This window comes from Musca vetustissima, unplaced genomic scaffold (assembly GCF_032173495.1).
Source record: "Musca vetustissima isolate MV318-11 ecotype Yass unplaced genomic scaffold, APGP_CSIRO_Mvet_v1 utg478672, whole genome shotgun sequence".
Lineage (NCBI taxonomy): Eukaryota > Metazoa > Arthropoda > Insecta > Diptera > Muscidae > Musca > Musca vetustissima.
In genome coordinates, this window is record NW_026884093.1 from 1 (window position 1) to 11,318 (window position 11,318).

The 11,318-nt window shown below is 29.2% G+C and overlaps 2 pseudogenes; one reads left to right on the forward strand and one right to left on the reverse strand.

The window, feature by feature from the left end:
• The first annotated feature begins 5,464 nt into the window (after positions 1-5,464).
• Positions 5,465-7,108, forward strand: LOC133331107 (cytochrome c oxidase subunit 3-like; annotated as a pseudogene).
• Positions 7,109-8,133: 1,025 nt separating this feature from the next.
• On the reverse strand, positions 8,134-9,719 carry LOC133331106 (NADH-ubiquinone oxidoreductase chain 5-like; annotated as a pseudogene).
• Positions 9,720-11,318: the final 1,599 nt, after the last annotated feature.

Consider the following 11,318-nt stretch of genomic DNA (forward strand, 5'->3'; position numbering starts at 1 on the left):
TTATTGAACAGGGATATATGCGAATATTAAAGGGAAAGGGCACGTTTATTTTTCTATTATTATTCGCACAACACAGTGGTAATAGGTAAAGAATATTTTGGAATTTAATATTTATTATTAAAATTAGGTCGATGTTATTAATAAAATTATCAAAATTTAACACAAACGTTAATTAAATTTTATTAATAATATTGACCACACACAATTATTAAAAAAAACACTTCTTAAGTAATTTTTCTCACAATTACCACAATATATATTCGCAATAAAAAATATTTGTTTTTTGTTACCACTGTTCAATAATAGACAAGTGAAAAATTAAAGGCGACAAACGAAAAAATAGGGATTAGCGACGCGTTGTAAAGTGACCTTTGTTGTTGTTGTAAAGTTATAATTTTTGGTATTTTAGACTTTGAACTTTTTTTTTTTGTTTGTTATTCTTTTTTCGCGAGCTCACAAAAGAAAAAAATCACTGCACTCACCTACCTGATTTGTTGTTGATGATGTTTGAAGATGATAGTGATGATGAAGTTGATGAGGGTGATTATGAAGTTGTTGCTGGTAATCTGTCGAAATGCAAACAAATAAAACCCAATTAGAATTCCGCTTCCAAAGCTCGAATCCGGCTCGAAGGACCAAAATGTTTAGGCGCCGAAATTGCGTTTCGAAAAAGGGAAAGAAATAAAACACGAACTGACAGTTCAATGTTGTAACAATAAGGAGTATGCAGTTTTCTAATGAGTATGCAAACAAACACAATGCACACGAGCGTTCAAAGGATGCATTTCCCAACAATGCATATAATTCGATTCTTACTTAAACATAAGGGAACCCCTAATTTTCGGTATTTTGGGGTTCTTGAGCGCGTTTTTCAATCGAATTTAATCGTAGTCGTATATTGTAACAAATTTCAGTAGTTTGGGGGTTTTTATCGTATTTTTCCACATAATTGGCTGTAATTTAGTATTTTGAGATCCCAATAGGTACCAAATCTCTCCACAAAAATTATAATTATAGGTCCATTTTTTGGATTATATGGGGACTATAAGGGTACTCCCAATTTTCGGTATTTTGGGGTTCTTGCGCGCGTTTTCAGCTGAATTCGCTGCAATTTGGTATTTTGTAGTCGTATATGGTAACAAATCTCCCTACCAACAATTTTTTAATATTCGTCCTTTTTTGGGGTCGTCCCCATACAACCCCCTTTTTTATATAAGAAAAATTATATGATTTGTTCCGTATTTAGGTTTGGTTCTAAAACTTCGTTGTAATCATTTCATCTTCGGAAGATATTAACCTTATATATATTCATATCTATAAACTGTAACCCACATTTAGGCCTAGTCCCTGTGTGGGAGATACCAGAAGGAGTGAACCGGTATTCCCTATGTTCGAATTTGAACTAATTTTGGAAGAAATAATATGATGGGCAAAGTTTGGATGAAATCAAAATTTTTGGAAACAAATTTGGTCCAAAGAAACATGGGGTCTAGGACCAATATTAAGAACCATAATCGGTTTGTAGAAATTTACACTTTTTGGTATGTTCCCTACATTTTTATTTCAAGTACCTGTCAGTATATCTATGGTGGAGGGTATCCAAAGTTCGGTCCGCAACTTAACGCTTTTTCACTTGTTTATATTACAATAGTTAAGTAAGTGATTTGTCCCGACTTTTGGGGTTGTCTCTATATACCCGTATTCCACAATAGTATGGGGGATATCCTGTACTCGAAATTGTCCGTTTATACAATTTATCTATCTGTTGTAATTAATCTTCCTTTGGAGGATATCAAGATAAAAATCTAGAAGGTCAAGTTCTACAATGAATCAGCCTATATAAAAGCACCTACTGGGTTCGTTCTAAGGCCAAATAAATGAGCTGTGTCTAATTTTATCAATTCGGATCATAAATGCGACCTGTGCTTTGTTTACAATTTAACATGGGCAGACAGACAGACGGACGGACATACAAAACTCGAAAAAATTAAGAAAGTGATTATATATATATATATATATTCTCAAAAGGAAGCTTGTGTCTACCTCAATTCCTTTTGCCTGTAACAAAGACACAATACCCTGTACCACAGTGCTATGGTTTGCAACAAATGATTAGTAGAATTGTCGTCATAGGTCCACTTTTTGGTATGTTCCCCATATATTAATTTCACGCAAATGTCAGTGGCGTAGGGGATTATAGATACCAAGCAACGGCTCTGATTGGCTTTAACATGGCGAAATCCAGGCTTATCTTGGTCCCTCTTTTATCTCCATTGTGGACACTGAACTCCCCGCGCACGTTGTAAAGTGTTTGCTTTGGCGGATGTACTCAAGAAGTACAAAGCCGGGAAATGCAATGAAAAGGGACAGGCGTAATTAAATCACACGATTACGCCCTGTATTATAGCTGCCATGGAACGAGACATGAATTTGGCTGCGGATTTTTTGTTAACAGGAGAATAAAAGACCTCGTCTACAGATTCACTCCAGTATATGAGCGAATTGCTATAATCCACATAAAAGCAAAGTTCTTCTACATCAGTCTCATTTGCTCCCATGCTCCGACCGAAGATAAAGATGAACAGACCAAAGACATACTTTACGAGCGCCTAGAAACAGCATATGGCCGTTGCCCTGGCCATGACATTAAAATTCTGCTAGGACATTTTAATGAAAAAATCGGAAGGGAAAGTATCTTTGGCCCCACCGTCGGAAAATTCAGCCTTCATGAAGAAATATCAACGGCATGAGGTTGATTGACTTCGCGGCAGCAGAAAACATGGTAGTTAGCAGCACCAGATTCAAGCATCTCGATATAAACAAGGCCACATGGATCTCTCCTGGTCAAGCTACAAGAAATCAAATTGATCATGTCGTGATAGACGGAAGGCATTCATCCATTGTTTTAGACGTCCGATCAATCCGAGGAGCGAATTTCGATTCGGACAATTACCTTGTGGCAGCCAAGGTACGCACAAATCTTAATGTGAAAGCAAAGGTGCGATCTAACACAACACGGAAACTCGACGTCGAAAAGCTGCAAACACAACAAGTAGCCGAGGCCAACTCCGCTCAACTTACCCAACTGCTTGACGAAAGCACCCCTTGTACCGATAAAAGTATAGGAGCACAATGGCAAAGAATTGCCCACGCCCTACAAACTGCAGCAAAAGCAACACTTGGGTACCAATAACCACCACCAAGAAACCCATGGTACGATCATAAAAACGCAGCGTATAGGGCAACCCTGCAGACAGTAGCAACACGTCACGTAATGGAGAATTATCGGGAGAAAGGAGAGAGGAGAAACGTGATTTCAGCAAAAAGAAGAAAGAACAAGAAAAACGTGAGCGTAAGCAAATCGAGATGTACAGGAGTCAGAATGAAGTCCGGTAATTTTATTAACAAGTAAAACTCCAAACCGAAGGCTTTGGTGCGGGCACATCTTCCTGTAGAGATGAAGAAGGAAACCTGGTAACAGGTACAGACAGCGTGTTGAGGATCTGGAAGGAGCATTTTGAAAAGCTTCTAGTATCAAATAGTGGCGTTGAAGAAGATACCTCAGAACCAATACGAGATGATGGCATAGCCAAGATGAGGTCATAAAAGCAATTAATCGGCTCAAGAACAACAAAGCAGCAGGAGCCGATGGGTTACAAGCCGAACTATTCAAGGCTGGTGGCCAGATGCTGGTCAGTAGCATGAACCAGCTTATTAGTACAATTTGGCTAGATGAATGAAGGCGCTATTATTGGAACCTCAGCATACTGTGTCCCATGCACAAAAAAGGAGACAAGACGATGTGTACCAACTATAGAGGAATAAGTCTCCTTCCTATCACATATAAAGAGCTATCCAGTGTGCTGTGTGAACGATTGAAGCCAATGGTCAATCACATCATCGGACCATACCAATGCGGCTTCAGACCTGGCAAATTCACCATTGACCAGATTTTCACTCTGCGCCCAATCCTGGAAAAATTCACTTCAGCTACAATAATTATTGCTGTACCTACAGGGATTAAGATTTTTAGTTGACTTGCTACATTATACGGAACTCAATTAACCTATGCTAGAAGCTGGGTACATTGATTGACAAGTATCAAGTCGAAACTAAACATCAATTGGTCTTTTAGGATTTATTGTTTGAGCTCATCATATATTTACAGTTGGAATAGACGTTGATACTCGAGCTTATTTCACTTCAGCTACAATAATTATTGCTGTACCTACAGGAATTAAGATTTTTAGTTGACTTGCTACATTATACGGAACTCAATTAACTTATTTGTTATTATATTTATTGGTGTAAATCTAACATTCTTCCCTCAACATTTCTTAGGATTAGCCGGAATACCTCGACGATATTCAGATTATCCAGATGCCTATACAGCATGAAATGTAATTTCAACTATTGGATCAACAATTTCATTATTAGGAATTTTATATTTATTCTATATTATCTGAGAAAGTTTAGTATCACAACGACAAGTAATCTTCCCAATTCAATTAAATTCATCAATTGAATGATTACAAAATACTCCACCTGCTGAACACAGATAATTGCCTTTATTAGTTAATTTCTAATATGGCAGATTAGTGCAATGGATTTAAGCTCCATATATAAAGTATTTTACTTTTATTAGAAAACTAATGTCAACATGAGCAAATTTAGGTTTACAAGATAGTTCTTCCCCATTAATAGAACAATTAATTTTTTTTCATGATCACGCATTAATAATTTTAGTGATAATTACTGTTTTAGTTGGTTATTTAATATTTACTTTATTTTTTAACAAATATGTAAATCGATACTTATTACACGGACAAACTATTGAAATTATTTGAACTATTTTACCTGCTATTATTTTATTATTTATTGCTTTCCCTTCTTTACGACTTTTATACTTATTAGATGAAATTAATGAACCTTCAGTAACTTTAAAGGCTATTGGACACCAATGATATTGAAGTTATGAATATTCAGACTTCAATAATGTAGAATTTGATTCTTACATAATTCCTACAAACGAATTACCAGTAGACGGATTCCGTTTATTAGATGTAGATAACCGAGTAGTTCTTCCTATAAATTCTCAAATTCGAATTTTAGTAACTGCAGCTGATGTAATTCATTCATGAACTGTTCCAGCTTTAGGAGTTAAGGTTGATGGAACACCTGGACGATTAAACCAAACTAATTTTTTAATTAATCGACCTGGATTATTTTATGGTCAATGTTCAGAAATTTGTGGAGCAAATCATAGTTTTATACCAATTGTTATTGAAAGTATTCCTGTAAATTATTTTATTAAATGAATTTCTAAGAATAATTCTTCATTAGATGACTGAAAGCAAGTACTGGTCTCTTAAACCATTTTATAGTAAATTAGCACTTACTTCTAATGAAAAAAAATTAGTTAAAATGTATAACATTAGTTTGTCAAACTAAAATTATTAATTTATTAATATTTTTTAATCCCTCAAATAGCACCTATTGGCTGATTAAGTTTATTTATTATTTTTTCAATTACTTTTGTAATTTTTAATGTAATAAATTACTATTCATATATTCCTTCAATACCTAAATCAAATTTAAGTAATAAAATTCATTCAACAAAGTCATTAAACTGAAAATGATAACAAATTTATTCTCTGTATTCGACCCTTCATCAAGTATTTTTAATTTATCTCTTAATTGATTAAGTACTTTTTTAGGAATTTTAATAATTCCATCTATATACTGATTAATACCATCTCGATATCATATTTTTTGAAATAATATTTTATTAACTCTTCATAAGGAATTCAAGACACTACTTGGCCCTATAGGAGCTAATGGATCTACATTTATTTTTATTTCTTTATTCTCTATAATTTTATTTAATAATTTTATAGGTTTATTTCCTTATATTTTTACTAGTACAAGTCACTTAACATTAACATTAACATTAGCTCTTCCTCTATGATTATGTTTCATACTATATGGATGAATTAATAATACTCAACATATATTTGCCCATTTAGTACCTCAAGGTACTCCAGCTATTTTAATACCATTTATAGTATGCATTGAAACTATTAGTAATATTATTCGACCAGGAACTTTAGCTGTTCGATTAACAGCTAATATAATTGCAGGGCATTTATTATTAACACTTTTAGGAAATACTGGACCTTCCCTATCTATAGTACTAATTAGTTTCCTAATTATTACTCAAATTGCTTTATTAGTTCTAGAATCAGCTGTTGCTATAATTCAATCTTATGTATTTGCTGTTCTTAGAACATTATATTCTAGAGAAGTAAACTAATGTCAACTCACTCAAATCACCCATTTCATTTAGTAGATTATAGCCCATGACCATTAACTGCATCAATTGGTGCTATAACAACAGTAGCTGGTATAGTAAAGTGATTTCATCAATATGATAATTCATTATTTTTATTAGGAAATCTAATTACAATTTTAACTGTTTACCAATGATGACGAGATGTTTCTCGAGAAGGAACATATCAAGGTCTTCATACTCTTTCTGTAACTACAGGTTTACGATGAGGAATAATTTTATTTATTCTTTCAGAAGTTTTATTTTTTGTTTCATTTTTTTGAGCATTCTTCCATAGAAGTTTATCTCCTTCAATTGAATTAGGAGCTATATGACCACCTTTAGGAATTACTCCTTTTAACCCATTCCAAATTCCTTTATTAAATACTGTAATTTTACTAACTTCAGGAATTACTGTAACTTGAGCTCATCATAGTTTAATGGAAGGTAATCATTCTCAAACTACTCAAGGTTTATTTTTTACAGTACTATTAGGAATTTATTTTACTATTCTTCAAGCATACGAATATATTGAAGCTCCATTCACAATTGCTGACTCAGTTTACGGTTCTACTTTTTTTATAGCAACAGGATTTCATGGTCTTCATGTATTAATTGGAACAACTTTTTTAATTGTTTGTTTAGGACGACACTTAAATAATCATTTTTCAAAGAATCACCACTTTGGATTTGAAGCTGCTGCTTGATATTGACACTTTGTTGATATTGTTTGATTATTCCTTTATGTATCAATTTACTGATGAGGAGGATAAATTACTATCTATATAGTATAAAAAGTATATTTGACTTCCAATCATATGGTCTATTATTAATAGTATAGATAATTTTTTCAATTTTAACAATCAGCTCAATCCTTTTATTAATTTCTTTAGTAGTAATACTATTAGCTTCAATTCTATCTAAAAAAACAATTGTAGATCGAGAAAAAGCATCACCATTCGAATGTGGATTTGATCCAAAATCTTCTTCCCGATTACCTTTTTCTCTTCGATTTTTTTTAATCACTATTATTTTTTTAATTTTTGATGTAGAAATTGCTTTAATTCTTATTATTTTAATCATTAATTTTTCTAATATTATATGTTGAACAATTACATCAATTATTTTTATTTTAATTCTATTATTAGGACTTTATCATGAATGAAATCAAGGTATATTAAATTGATCAAATTAATAGGGTTGTAGTTAATTATAACATTTGATTTGCATTCAAAAAGTATTGATTTTTCAATCTACCTTGAATATGAAGCGATATATTGCAATTAGTTTCGACCTAATTTAATGGAAGGTAAAATTACCCTTATTCTTTAATTGAAGCCAAAAAGAGGCTTATCACTGTTAATGATAGAATTGAGTTTTAAATTCCAATTAAGGAAGTATGATGTTCAAGTAAAAGCTGCTAACTTTTTTCTTTTTAATGGTTAAATTCCATTTATACAATTTCTATTTATATAGTTTAATAAAAGTATATTACATTTTCATTGTAAAATTAAATAATTTTTTTCAATTTTAAAATTACTCAATCCTTTTATTAATTTCTTTAGTAGTAATACTATTAGCTTCAATTCTATCTAAAAAAACAATTGTAGATCGAGAAAAAGCATCACCATTCGAATGTGGGTTTGATCCAAAATTACCTTTTTCTCTTCGATTTTTTTTAATTAGTATTATTTTTTTAATTTTTGATGTAGAAAAACAATTATTTTATCATATTTTTCTAATATTATATAAAATTACATCAATTATTTTTATTTTAACTAAAACTTAATAAATAAATCAAGGTATATTAAATTATTATTTTGTAATATTTGATTTTTCAAAAAATTGAGAATTCTTAATTAAATTATAATAAAGTTGTTGCCCACCAAAAAATATCACTGTTAATGATAGAATTGAGTTTTAAACCTTGATCAAAAGACTTAATACTTATCTTTCCTAATACTAATGGATAATTAATAATACCATAAGTAGAGATATAAGGCATAAATCATATTGAACCTAAAAAATATGAACTATTATAATTCATTAAAGCCTTATTCATAAAAAATAATGAAACATTAGAAATTATATAACCCATTAATCCTCCTACAATACATACAAATAATGTTAATAACTTTAAATTTAAAGGTAAAATAATAACTTCTGGAGTAGGAAAAATTAATCAACTTAATATACTACCTCCTACAATTCTTAAAATTAATAAACCTATTATACTCTTTAATATTACTCAACCTTCATCATTTAATATATTTAAAGAAGAAAAATTAGAATCCCCAGTTATTGTATAATAAACTAATCGAAAAGAATAACATACAGTTAAACCTGTAGAAAAAAATATAAAAAGAAAGAAAATAAATTAATGTAAGAAAAAGATACTATTTCTAAAATCAAATCCTTTGAATAAAATCCAGCTAAAAATGGTATTCCACATAAAGCTAAATTTGCAACATTAAAACAAGAAGAAGTTAAAGGTATTATTAAACTTAATCTTCCTATTAAACGAATATCTTGATTATTATTCATATTATGAATAATAGCTCCAGCACACATAAATAATAAAGCCTTAAATAAAGCATGCGTTAATAAATGAAAAAAGGCTAATTTATAATATCCTATTGATAAAATACTTATTATTAACCCTAACTGACTCAAAGTTGATAAAGCAATAATCTTCTTTAAATCAAATTCATAATTAGCTCCTAATCCAGCTATAAACATTGTTAAACCTGATAATAATAATAATAAATTACCCATTCAACTTGTACTTAAAACAATATTAAATCGAATTAATAAATAAACCCCAGCTGTAACTAAAGTTGAAGAATGAACTAAAGCAGAAACTGGTGTGGGAGCAGCTATAGCAGCAGGTAACCAAGAAGAAAATGGAATCTGAGCACTCTTTGTTATAGCAGCTAATATTACTAATATACCAACAATTATTATTTCATTATCAGATCATATAACATCTAAATAAAAAATATAATTTCAACTTCCATAATTTAATATTCAAGCAATTGCTAATAATAAAGCCACATCACCAATTCGATTTGATAAGGCAGTTAACATTCCAGCATTATAAGACTTGATATTTTGAAAATAAATTACTAAACAATATGAAACTAATCCTAATCCATCTCATCCTAATAAAATTCTAATTAAATTTGGACTAATAATTAGTAATATTATTGAAGTAACAAATATTAATACTAATATAATAAATCGATTAATTTTATAATCACTTTCTATATATTCCTTTCTATAATAAATTACTAAAGAAGAAATTATTAATACAAAAGATATAAAAATTAAACTTATTCAATCTAATAAAATTGTCATTACAATTATTAAAGAATTTATTGAAACAACTTCTCATTCAATAAAAATTGTAATCATTTATAATAAAAATTAATCCTATAGTAAATGATAAAAGACTACAAAAAAATAAACTAACGAATCTAATTGAACAAATTGATAAATATTTCACGATTTAAAAAGATAATAATCTTATCATTGACACCACAAATCAATATTTTTTTTAAACTATTTAAATATAATCATAATATACATATATCTCCCTTTAAAATTAATAAATTTAACGGGAATCAATGTAAAAATAATAGTAAATATTCACGAATTTTTCCTCCACTAAAAGAATAAACTCCAGAAAATAACTTACCGTGTTGTCTATAAGCATATAAATATAATGTATAAGCAGCTCTAAAAAAAGACAATAACGATAATATTAACATAGTAACTCAAGATCAACTAACAATTCTATTAATTAAAGAAATTTCTCCTAATAAATTTAAAGTTGGAGGAGCTGCTATATTTGCTGATCTTAATAAAAATCATCATAAAGCCATAGAAGGTATAAAATTTAATAACCCCTTATTAATCAATAAACTTCGTCTACCTAACCGTTCATAAGAAATATTAGCTAAACAAAACAATCCAGAAGAACATAATCCATGAGCAATTATTAAAGTATAAGAACCACATATTCCTATATACGTTATAGTTATTAATCCTGCTAATACAATTCCTATATGAGCAACTGAAGAATAAGCAATTAATGCCTTAAGATCAGTTTGACATAAACATGTCAAACTTACTAATACTCCTCCTACTAATCTAATTCTAATTCAAATAAAATTAAATTTTAAACCTAATAATTGTAAAAAAGGAAATACTCGCAATAATCCATATCCTCCTAACTTTAACATAATTCCAGCTAAAATTATAGAACCAGAAACAGGAGCTTCTACATGAGCCTTAGGTAATCATAAATGAACTAAAAATATAGGTATTTTTACTAAAAATGCTATTACTAAAGAAAAATATAAAATTTCATAATTAAATATATAATTATTTAATAAATAAAGATTCATTGTATTAGTAACCTTATATAAATAAAAAATTCCAATTAATATTGGTAAAGAAACTAATAAAGTATAAAATAATAAATAAACTCCAGCTTGTAAACGTTCAGGTTGATAACCTCAACCTAAAATTAAAAATAATGTAGGAATTAAACTACTTTCAAAAAATAAATAAAATATAAATAAACTTATACTACTAAATGTTAAAACTAATATTAATAATAATAAAATAATATTAAATAAAAATAAATTAGTATAATTATTATACTTAAAAACAGACTCACTAGCCATTAATATTAAAGAAACAATTCATAATCTTAATAAAATTAATCCATAAGAAATTATATCTGAACCAAATATATAAGAAATTGATATAAAATAATTAGAATATATATTTATTAAGATAAAAACAAAAGAAATTAAAAATAAAAAACTTTGAACCATTCAATAAGAATTTTTAATAAAACATAATGGAAATAAAAATAAAACTATAAAAATAATTTTTAAAATTGTAAAATATTAAATCTTTGAAAATAATCATTTCCATGTGTACGAATTATTGAAACTAAAATTGAAAGACCTAAAGCCCC